The sequence below is a fragment of the Acinonyx jubatus genome, chromosome D2 (assembly GCF_027475565.1).
Source record: "Acinonyx jubatus isolate Ajub_Pintada_27869175 chromosome D2, VMU_Ajub_asm_v1.0, whole genome shotgun sequence".
NCBI lineage: Eukaryota > Metazoa > Chordata > Mammalia > Carnivora > Felidae > Acinonyx > Acinonyx jubatus.
Genome location: NC_069393.1, coordinates 979,017 through 988,431, shown reverse-complemented (window position 1 = coordinate 988,431; position 9,415 = coordinate 979,017). Strand labels below are relative to the sequence as shown.

The following is a 9,415-nucleotide window of genomic DNA, read 5'->3' as shown; positions in this document are numbered from 1 at the left end:
CTGGCCGCTCGTCCGGCTGTGCAAACCGCATGCCGATCTTCCTGCTGGAAGAAGGGGAGCAACGAGCTCCAAGGCAACGAGCAGCCGTGCAAATCCCCGCCTGGCAGCCAAGCTTGCAGCCTCGCAGCTGCAAGTTCGGCTCAAAGGCTCCTTTCGAAGCGACAGCCTTGGCGCCTCGTGGAGAGCGTGGCCCGCCACGGAGGGCGTGAAATTAACAATGCATACTTAGCATTTAGGTACCACTGGCAGGTCGGCCGAATCAGTAGGACTTGAGTTTCCGATTTCTTCCAGGGGTTGTTTCCCAGAGAGATTTCGCGTGGAGCTGCTGATAATGAAGCCAGGGCTCAAGGGAAGCGGCGAGGCACGAGTCAGCCTCCTGGTAGGGGCCGAGAACAAAAACCAGCCGGAGTCTGGTCCCAGAGACGCACAACGTGTGCGGCCATCGACGAGCAAGGGAGGGCGGGGGGCTGGCAGTTCTGGGCCCGCTGCCCCTGATCCAGCCTGCTTCTTAACTGAAGACGAAAAGTGTGGACCCTAGGATCTTCAAGTCCCCTCCAGGTCAAACTGAAGTCGCGGGCACTTCCTTTCGGCCGAATGGAAGATTCGGGCAGAGTCCATCAGCTCTCGGGACTGTTTTTCATTCGTGCCTCACGCACCAACCTCAACCGCGAGGTCGCGGCTTCCTTCCTGGGCTCTGAGTGCCTGTGTCCAGGCAGGCGGGGCCCCCGAGAAGGGACACGTGGAATTCTAGCACATTCAGGCAGGTCTGGACCCTTTGATTTGCTGTCTGGCCGGCAACAAACAGAGGTGCACCAACGGCTTTCGGATGCTGGTCCTGTGCGTGGAGGGCGTTTATTCTTCATTCAGGTCACTCCTCTCCTGCCGCACGCCTGGGTCCCTGCTGCCCAGGAAGGACAGGTAAGCTGATAGACACTGACAGCATTTAGGTGCTTTGCAGAGGAGACCGTCCGCAGTGGCCGGTCTCCCCCCTCCCCGCCCCCAGCGCTCTGCACCAGCAGATCTGTGGTTTCCACCGCCTCCCCAATTCCAGGTGGAAACGTCGAGACGCCCATCGCTGGGAGGACAAGCCTCAGAAGCACGTAAAGTAGAAGCTCTTTGGAAATGCCTCCTCCCCACCTTCCCCATCGGCGCAGAGAGGAATGACTGTCCCCTGCAAACCCCCACCTCGTCAGATCCGCAAGGACGAGACCACCAGGGCTCCCTCAGACCACAAGCACCATGGTGTGCTAGGGCCGAGGGACTAAGCTCTTGGAGCCGAGACATAAATAGAATTGTGTTGAGAAGGGCACCTGGGGAGGTTCCTTGAAAGACAGACAGACCACGGAGCAGAACTCCTTTGCTCTGACTCCCTCTCCCTTCTCCTCGGAAGGTGCATGAGAGCACCGGCGGTCCAGCAGCCCACCTGGGCCACGAGGTGACCTGAAGAATGGGTGCCCACAGTGGGAGGCGCGGCGCTGAAGGCGGGAGGTGCCTCGGCCCTGAGGTCGGTGCCCCACAGCGGCCTGGCCCCATCCGCCCCTGAACCTCCGTGAGAGGAGAATCAACTTCCATTTGAGAAGGTTCACAGTCCATTTGAGTCTTCCGTCAACTGTCACCAAACGCAGTCCTAACCGCTGAGCCACCCGATGCAACGGTCACACGCGGGGGGGGGCGCGAGCCAGCCCGCCTCTTCTGTTAGCTGGAGCGGGTGTTGGTGGCATTCTAAAGAGTCCCCCCACCTGCTCCGCTCCGGGGTGACCCCGACCAGGCCACACCCTGCTCGGTGCTCCTCCACGGCCCCGCCTTCCCCTCCTTCCCAGGCGGGCGGACCCTGAACTCCGTCAGCGCCTGGCTTTTGTCCTGTGTCTTTGGTTTTTACCGGGACGGGTGTGGGCCCCTTGTACAGGCAACAAGAAGGTGCTAGAATCGGAATCGGAACGGAGGTGTGAGAGGCACAAAGCTGGGGCACGCAGGAAGGAGACGGTACACAATAGATGAAGCGGATAAATAAGGCACAGGGGCCCTTTGAAAAAGAATACGCCGCAAGTGACAGGAGGCAAGGATTGTTACCATGGTGACGCCGGGCTTGGGGCTGGGACTGCAGAAGCTCTGGCTGTGAGCATGTGTTGAAAACGAAATGCAAAGAGAGGAGGAGCCCGGCAGAGGCTCCCAACCAGCCGTGGAACCCCTGGCTCCCTCCTCTCCCACCTCTGCCTGCCCAAGACAGATTAAGACCCTCGAAGCCCAGCAGGGCGCAGGATATCCTGACCCTTGACCCTCCAGGCCCTTCAGTGAGCACAGGACTGACTTTTGTATGTTTGGAAAAGAGAGGGCCGGGCCAGAGAGTTCCAGCCACGCTCTCCCACCGTGAGCCTCTGGGGTTGGTCTCTTCTGGGTCCGCCATTTGGAATCAGGCTTCCCTCTCTGCCCTACTGCTGGGGAAAGGAATCTCACTCTCCCTGCCTGCCTCCTTATCTTTCCATTTTATTTTTGGCACCAGAGTCCCCGATTATCAAAGGCTGTGCGTCAGGAGTGAAAACTCGGTGAGGACCGGCCTCGGACCCGCAGGTATGAACCGAGGCCTCCTCGGGAACATTCCTCGGGCTCCGTCCCTGGGCATCCCGCTAGCTGCTCAGGTCTGCAGGGGAGAGGCCGGGGCCAGCCCCTCACGCAGTTTGCACCCGGCGGGTCCCTCTCACTCACCTACCCCCATTTCTACCCCCTCAGCCATATACCCTGGTGAGCCCCGGCTCAGGCCACCACCCACAGTCTCTGCTACGGGGTCACCTCATACCTTGCCACTACAGCTGTTCGGCAGGCTTCCCCTGGCTCTCAACATTCAGTTTCCTTCCACCCACAAATGAGCATGCGCCCTAGCTCTCCCTGCCCTGACGCATGATCCTGTTTCTTTAAGGCCATGACCTCTGGATGTTGCCGCAGGCTGCAATTATGTTGCAGAGTCCCATAGACCGACCGGTGGGAAGGGCCCCTCTCCTTCTGCTCTCCTTTGGCCTCCCTGGGCTGGCTACCTTTTACCAAGATCTCCCCTGGCTATTTGTCTGGGAGGGAAGAGGCGGGACCTTCATACTGGATGGTGACTAGCCCTTTGCGTCAAACCAGAGGACTTCCACTCGGCCTTCTGTCTGCAGGGGAGTAGGGATTTACTCTCCGTCATAGCCGCCTCCTCCCCTACCCCAGGGACCTCAGCGGTTGTGAATGGTACCCCTTCAGTTTCTCTGGAATTTCTCGTGGCTGAGGCTAGACGGTAGAATGGGCGCAATTTAGGAGGCCACGCAGACATCACAGCCTCTCAAAATTGCTAATAATTTTCTGGGAAGCAATACTGAATCACGATTATAACGCCTATGAATTAAAGGGTCTGTCGTTTAGGAATCCGTACCAGGATTGGCCCATGCCACTAATTCTTTGAACGTCTTACAAACCAGAAACTTTTCTAAACAAATTCCTGTATGTTTACATGGCTAGATACCTTTTTTAAGACACCGAAATCCTACGGGTCTAAACAAGCTGGCTGGGCATATTGGTCGGAAATTCACTTGCTTCTTAATGGAAACCTAATTAAAGGGCCTTCAAAAACTCAAAAACGAGTGCTGATGGTGCTCACATATCACAGAGTCTGAGCCTGGGCAGTCCAGGTTGGAGCACCTGCTCAACAAATCTTTGGAGACCAAGTGTCATCCTAACTTCCTCTTTCGCCATCCCCAGCATGTTGATAATTCACCCTTAAGCTTGTTGCCTCTTAGCACAACATGGCTGCAGCACCTCCAGACCTCACACCCATGTTTTTGGCCAGAATCATGAAGGAAGAACAAAAAAGGAAGGAGACGCCAGAATCAGGAAAATAAATCTTTTTAGAAACTCTCAAAAAAAAAAAATCTTTTTAACCAAACAAAACATTTTTATTTGGCTCATCAGAGCCTAAGTCTGGAAACCACCTGTGAAGAATCATCCCACGGGGATGGGGACTGATGGTTGACAATTCTAACACTGTCTCTGTGTCAGAAGAGCTGGCCATATTGATAGGGTTAAAAATATTCACAGCTCAGAGTAATAGAAAGAAATAAAAAGGTGGCCCCCAGGGGGAGAGTACAGAGCTTCCTCACATCTCTCTAGGTATAAGAAAATCCAGAAACCCATGGGAAGCGAGGGATCCGGGGCTGGGCCACTGGACAGAACTGTATTGAATGGCTGTTCCTAACAACAAGGAATTCTGAGAAAACAAGTATTTTTAGCTACTGCCCAGAATATAACTAGGATTTATGTAGTTTGAAAAGGGAGGGGGGGGGAGGGTGATGGGAGGAGGGGAGGGGCCATTAGAGGAACGGAATGAATATTGGGTAGGCAGCTAACATTGCCTGCCAGGCATGGGATTAGGACATATTTGATCTTTCTGGGTCTCGGTTTCTTCAGTTACAAAATGAGTGTTGGGCTAGATGTAAAAATACCAACATTTTTCATCCAAGAGCTCTGAGTAGTAGATGATACCCAACTCTTTACCCCATTCCCATTTCAGAGAGAAAGCCCACAAAAGAACCACAGAATTTCACCGAGCGCTCATATTTAATACTGAGGGGCACCTGGGTGGCTCAGTTGGTTAAGCATCCGACTCTTGATTTCCGCTCAGGTCACAATCTCACGATGGGCGTAGCACCTGCTTGGGATTCTCTCTCTCCCTCTCAATCTTCCCCTCCCCTGCTCACTGGCTCCCTCTCTCTCTCAAAAAAATAAAATAAAATAAAATAATAAATATGTTTAAAAAAGGGGAAAACTCATGAGCTTTTCATTCTAGGTCACATGTTAGTATAAATATAATCATAAAATATAAAAATAATGTTTTTAATCTACAAATAAAATGGGTAGATGTTTGTCCTGTGACCTTGCACACACCCCCTGCTCAGGGCATGTGTGCACAAGCTTGAGAAACTCTTAAATGCAATGCTAAGCATGACGGGAGTTTCCAGTTTCCACCATGGAAGGCTTGTGAGCCAGGCATTTGGAGATCAATGTGGAACGGGGGAGAGCAGTTGGCGGGTCCCGCTGAGGTTTGACCTCGAGCTTCCTTTAAAAAAACAATAGACTAGTTGGTCTCAATGGATGCGCACCAAAATACGGCAGCTGTCCTCCGGGTCCCAGAAGTTGGATCGCCGCCTCATAAAACGCCCACCGCTTTGGCTGATGCTCTGTTGGTTGGAGACTTCTTGATTTGATGTCGCAAATAGCGATGGCCTTATTCACCGAATGACCGATGGCCTTGTTCCCCAGCTGCACGGGTAATACCCAAGAAACACCTGCTCAGGTGTCCTCAAGCCCGGTGTCAGAGAAGCACATCTGAAGGCTCGGCTTCTACTTGGCCCACTCCCCTTCCTTCCCATCCACACACCCTGGAGGAATTGTTGCAGGGGGTCCCGGGGACAGGAGTGGGGGGTGAATGCGCCCCTCCCTGGGTGCATTCCGCCTTACCTGATGGAATCAAGTCAAGCTCGTCGTGCGAGGCTACCTCAAAACGTAGTCATCTCTCCCCAAGGTGAAGCGTTGTTTAAATACACATTTTAGGTACTTGTGATGATAAGAAACCATTGATTTTGAGAAGAGGAGTGTCCATGAATATTCTTCGAAACTGTGTTGCACAAGACCATGGGGGAAGGGAAGGAAGAACAACAAAAAAAAAATTAGAGAGGGAGGGAGCCAAACCATAAGAAACTCTTAGAAACTGGGAACAAACTGAGGGTTGATGGGGGGTCGGAAGGAGGGGAGGGTTGGTGATGGGTATCGAGGAGGGCACCTGTTGGGATGAGCACTGGGTGTTGTATGGAAACCAATTTGACAATAAATTTCATATTAAAAATAATAAATAAGTAAACTGTGTTGCACAGAACATCCGGGAGACGCCAAGAGGATACTGGGGTAGGGTCGGGGGAAGGTACCCTGGAGAGAGACCCAGAATTCTGTGGAACCCCTCAGGCAGGCTCTCCATGCATATCTTCATGCTAGAGACTCCGAGAAATTCTGTAGGAGGGAGACCTATTTAACTTCAGTGAGCCCAGAATTTCCTAAACTCAGAGAGATGAGCGTGGAACTCTTTTTCGTCGCTCCCCCGTTGACCACAGAAGGAATGTGTTTTTGTGAACCACCGCTTTAGGAGCTACCGCTTAGGCTGGCGGGACTTTTGTGGCCATTGATCCATTGTCACACATGTTGCGCAAGCTCCCACGAAGCCTTCTCTCCTGTCTGAGATTATGAAAGGAAAAGCCACGGGCTGTGTATTTTATTCTCAGCAGATGTTCTGCCGCACAGCGCCTTGCAGAAACTCTCTCTTATTTTCCCCCACCTGCAAAGCAAGGGGGCCAGTACTCACCGTACAAAAACACAGTGTAAGAAGTTACTTGTAAAGTGTTTTAAGAAGGAAATGCCGATTGCTTATCGAAGGGACGTGTGGCAAAGAAAGAACGAGAGAGAAGCTGGGGCAGACGTCAGTCTCATAGATACACTTGGACTGTGGGTGACGTACATCCTGGGTTGCCCGGTTCCTAGCTACCTTCTCTGCAACAACAAAGTACATATGCGTGGGTTTTTAACGCCCTTTAAAAGTAACAAAAACCAGGGGCTCCTGGGTGGCGCAGTCGGTTAAGCGTCCGACTTCAGCCAGGTCACGATCTCGTGGTCCGTGAGTTCGAGCCCCACGTCAGGCTCTGGGCTGATGGCTCAGAGCCTGGAGCCTGTTTCCGATTCCCGATTCTGTGTCTCCCTCTCTCTCTGCCCCTCCCCCATTCATGCTCTGTCTCTCTCTGTCCCAAAAATAAAAAAAAATTAAAAAGTAACAAAAACCAGAAAGGGGCTGAGAGTAACATCAGGTGCTGCTCCGGGTGTGTCAGGAAAGACTCCCCCCACCCCGCAATCCCACCCCGCAATCTGATCGAATGAGATTGGATGGAGGATGCTCCAGAGGTGCCTGGCAGTGGGGTGCCTCTCAATCTGGGGTGCCGGCAGCAGGAAGCCACCGGGAGGTAGAGGAAAGCAGATGGACGAGGCACAGACAGAGGACAGGGTGATCCTGGCGAGGTCAATGCCCACGGGAATCCCTTCTCCTTTTTCCTGATTTGGAGGGCGGGGGGGGGTAGAAAATAAGAAGTTCTAGTTCATGAAATTTAAGGCAGCCATTTATCTCGGAGCCCTTTCAAGTCCTCTTTTTTTTTTAATGTTTATTTATTTTTGAGAGAGAGAGAGTGTGGGGGGGGGGGCGGGCAGAGAGAGACAGAGACACAGAATCCGGGGCAGGCTCCAGGCTCTGAGCTGTCAGCACAGAGCCGGACATGGGGCTTGAACTCGAGCCGTGAGATCGTGACCCTGAGCCAAACGAAGTCAGACACTTAACCGACTGAGCCACCCAGGCACCCCTCAAATCCTCTTAAAGCAAAAAGGTCAGGGATGAATGAGGAATAAACACAAGGGACAAAAGGAGCTAGCATGGAAGGGCACGGGACACCAGGTCAGAAGATTGGGGTTCAAACTCGAATCCTGGCAGCTAAATCCTGCCCTGCCTGGGATCCCCACGCTTCCCAAGGCCTCGATTTCCACATCTGTGCCATGAGGGTAATGTACATTTCCCACAGGCTCGTGAAAAGCAGTCGCAATCCCAAGGGCACACATTGACTGTCTCCCCACAGGCTACAGTAAGTGGGGTGAGGGGTTTCCTGTCACCTCCTTACCTGCTGTTCATCACCAGACGGAGGTGAGGAAAAGCTGAAGTGAGGTTTAAAACACAGCAGCCCTCCCAGGAGTGGTTTACATCATTTCACATCACTCGTGGCAACGCCATCCTGCTGCTAAAGACCATAATCATCTCGATGCTTTTTCTGCTTTTAAACATAAATATTTTAGAATAGGGAACATTACAAGCAGCCAATTCTTTAAAACCTCCCACGTGAGGAAAGCAGCTAGTGAAAGAGATTTGATAACACATGAACTGTGCTGAAAACATTGAAACATAATGAAGCTACCAGCCGCTTCCTGATCTTTCCTACTATGCGGGCTTCTGATTTTACTACTTCCTTTTACGTCTGCTCAATGACAGGCTTAAAAAAAAAAACCTACATTTTCAAAGATAACTAAGGTTAGCATTTTGATGTATTTCCTTTTCATCAAGAACCAAAGGTAAGGGGTGAGCTAAAGAGCTAAAGAGTTAGCTGATGGGTTGAAGGTGATGTGGTCCCTTCCCCGAGAGAACCAGAGTCCCTTTCCTTGGTTCTCCCCCAGGCTCTCTCTTATCTCTCTTATCTGGAATCAGATAAAAAGCCATTCTATGAGGCCATGGCTTTCAGTTACCATCAACGCACAGGCGATTCATGAGTCTTCCTCTCCAGCCTCCCCTCTCAGCTCACGCCCGTCCGCCGGCAGGTGCTCGACACCTGCACAATCTCAAAATGACACGCGTCCAAGGTAACACTTTGCTCTCCCGCCGCCAACTCAATCCTCCTCTGGGTATCCAGTCTCAAGTCATCTTCCTGGACATGCCAGAAATCTGACAGTGGTTTTGGAGCCCTTCTTGCCTTCCCCTGGGGAGCGTGTTCTACCCGTAACCAAGTCCTGTTGAGTTTGCTGCCTACCTAGCTTCTGGAATGGTGTGCTTCTTGCCACTCACACGTATTCCACCCTGGTCCGAGTTGCAATCATGTCTTGCATGGGCCGTTATAAAAGCCTCCTTCAGGGGCAGCTGGGTAGCTCAGTCCATTGAGCGTCTGACTCTTGATTTCGGTTCAGGTTGTGTGATCCTTGGGTCATGGGATCAAGCCCCACATCAAGGCTTGCGTCAGGCTCCATGCTGAGCATCGAGCTCCTTGAGATTCTCTCTCTCTCTCTCTCTCTCTCTCTCTGCCCCTCTATTCTGCTCATCCTCTCGCTCTCTCTGTCTCTAAAATAAAAAAAAAAAAAAAATAAGCCTCCTTCACTTGCCTTTCTGCACCCAGTAGGTTTCCCTCCATTCCATAGTAGATAACACAGCCATAGCCATCTTTTTTAGAACATAAAATTGTATGATCACATTTTATACACAGACACACACACACACACACACACACACACTTAAGAGCCTCCTTTTTTATTGAGGTATAATTAACATATGACATCATATTAGTTTCAGACATAATGATTCAGTATCTATGTGATCACTGTGGCAAATCTAGTTAAGATCCATCACCATACACAGTTACAAAAAAATGTTTTTTCTTGTGGTAAGAACTTAAAAAATCTACTCTCTTAGCAGCTTCCAAATGCTCAATAGAGCATGATGAACTGTAGCCACCATGCTATATATCGCATCCCCAGACTTATTTATCTTCCAGCTGGAAGTTTGTACCTTTTGATTCCCTTCACCCATTTCACAACGCCCTGCCCCTGC

The 9,415-nt window shown here is 51.5% G+C and overlaps 1 long non-coding RNA gene across 4 annotated transcripts; it reads right to left on the bottom strand.

Moving 5' to 3' along the window:
* Window positions 1-1,028: 1,028 nt before the first annotated feature.
* On the bottom strand, window positions 1,029-8,877 carry LOC113595827 (uncharacterized). 4 transcript variants are annotated; one of them, XR_008292136.1, is made up of 4 exons: window positions 8,625-8,877; window positions 7,728-7,874; window positions 5,482-6,249; window positions 1,029-5,283 (listed from the first exon to the last, which is right to left on the bottom strand). It is a non-coding gene; the product is annotated as an uncharacterized LOC113595827 (long non-coding RNA). The 4 variants fall into 4 exon arrangements; XR_008292137.1 differs by having other exon boundaries at window positions 1,029-5,638; window positions 5,946-6,249; XR_008292135.1 differs by having other exon boundaries at window positions 1,029-6,249; window positions 7,728-7,877.
* Window positions 8,878-9,415: the final 538 nt, after the last annotated feature.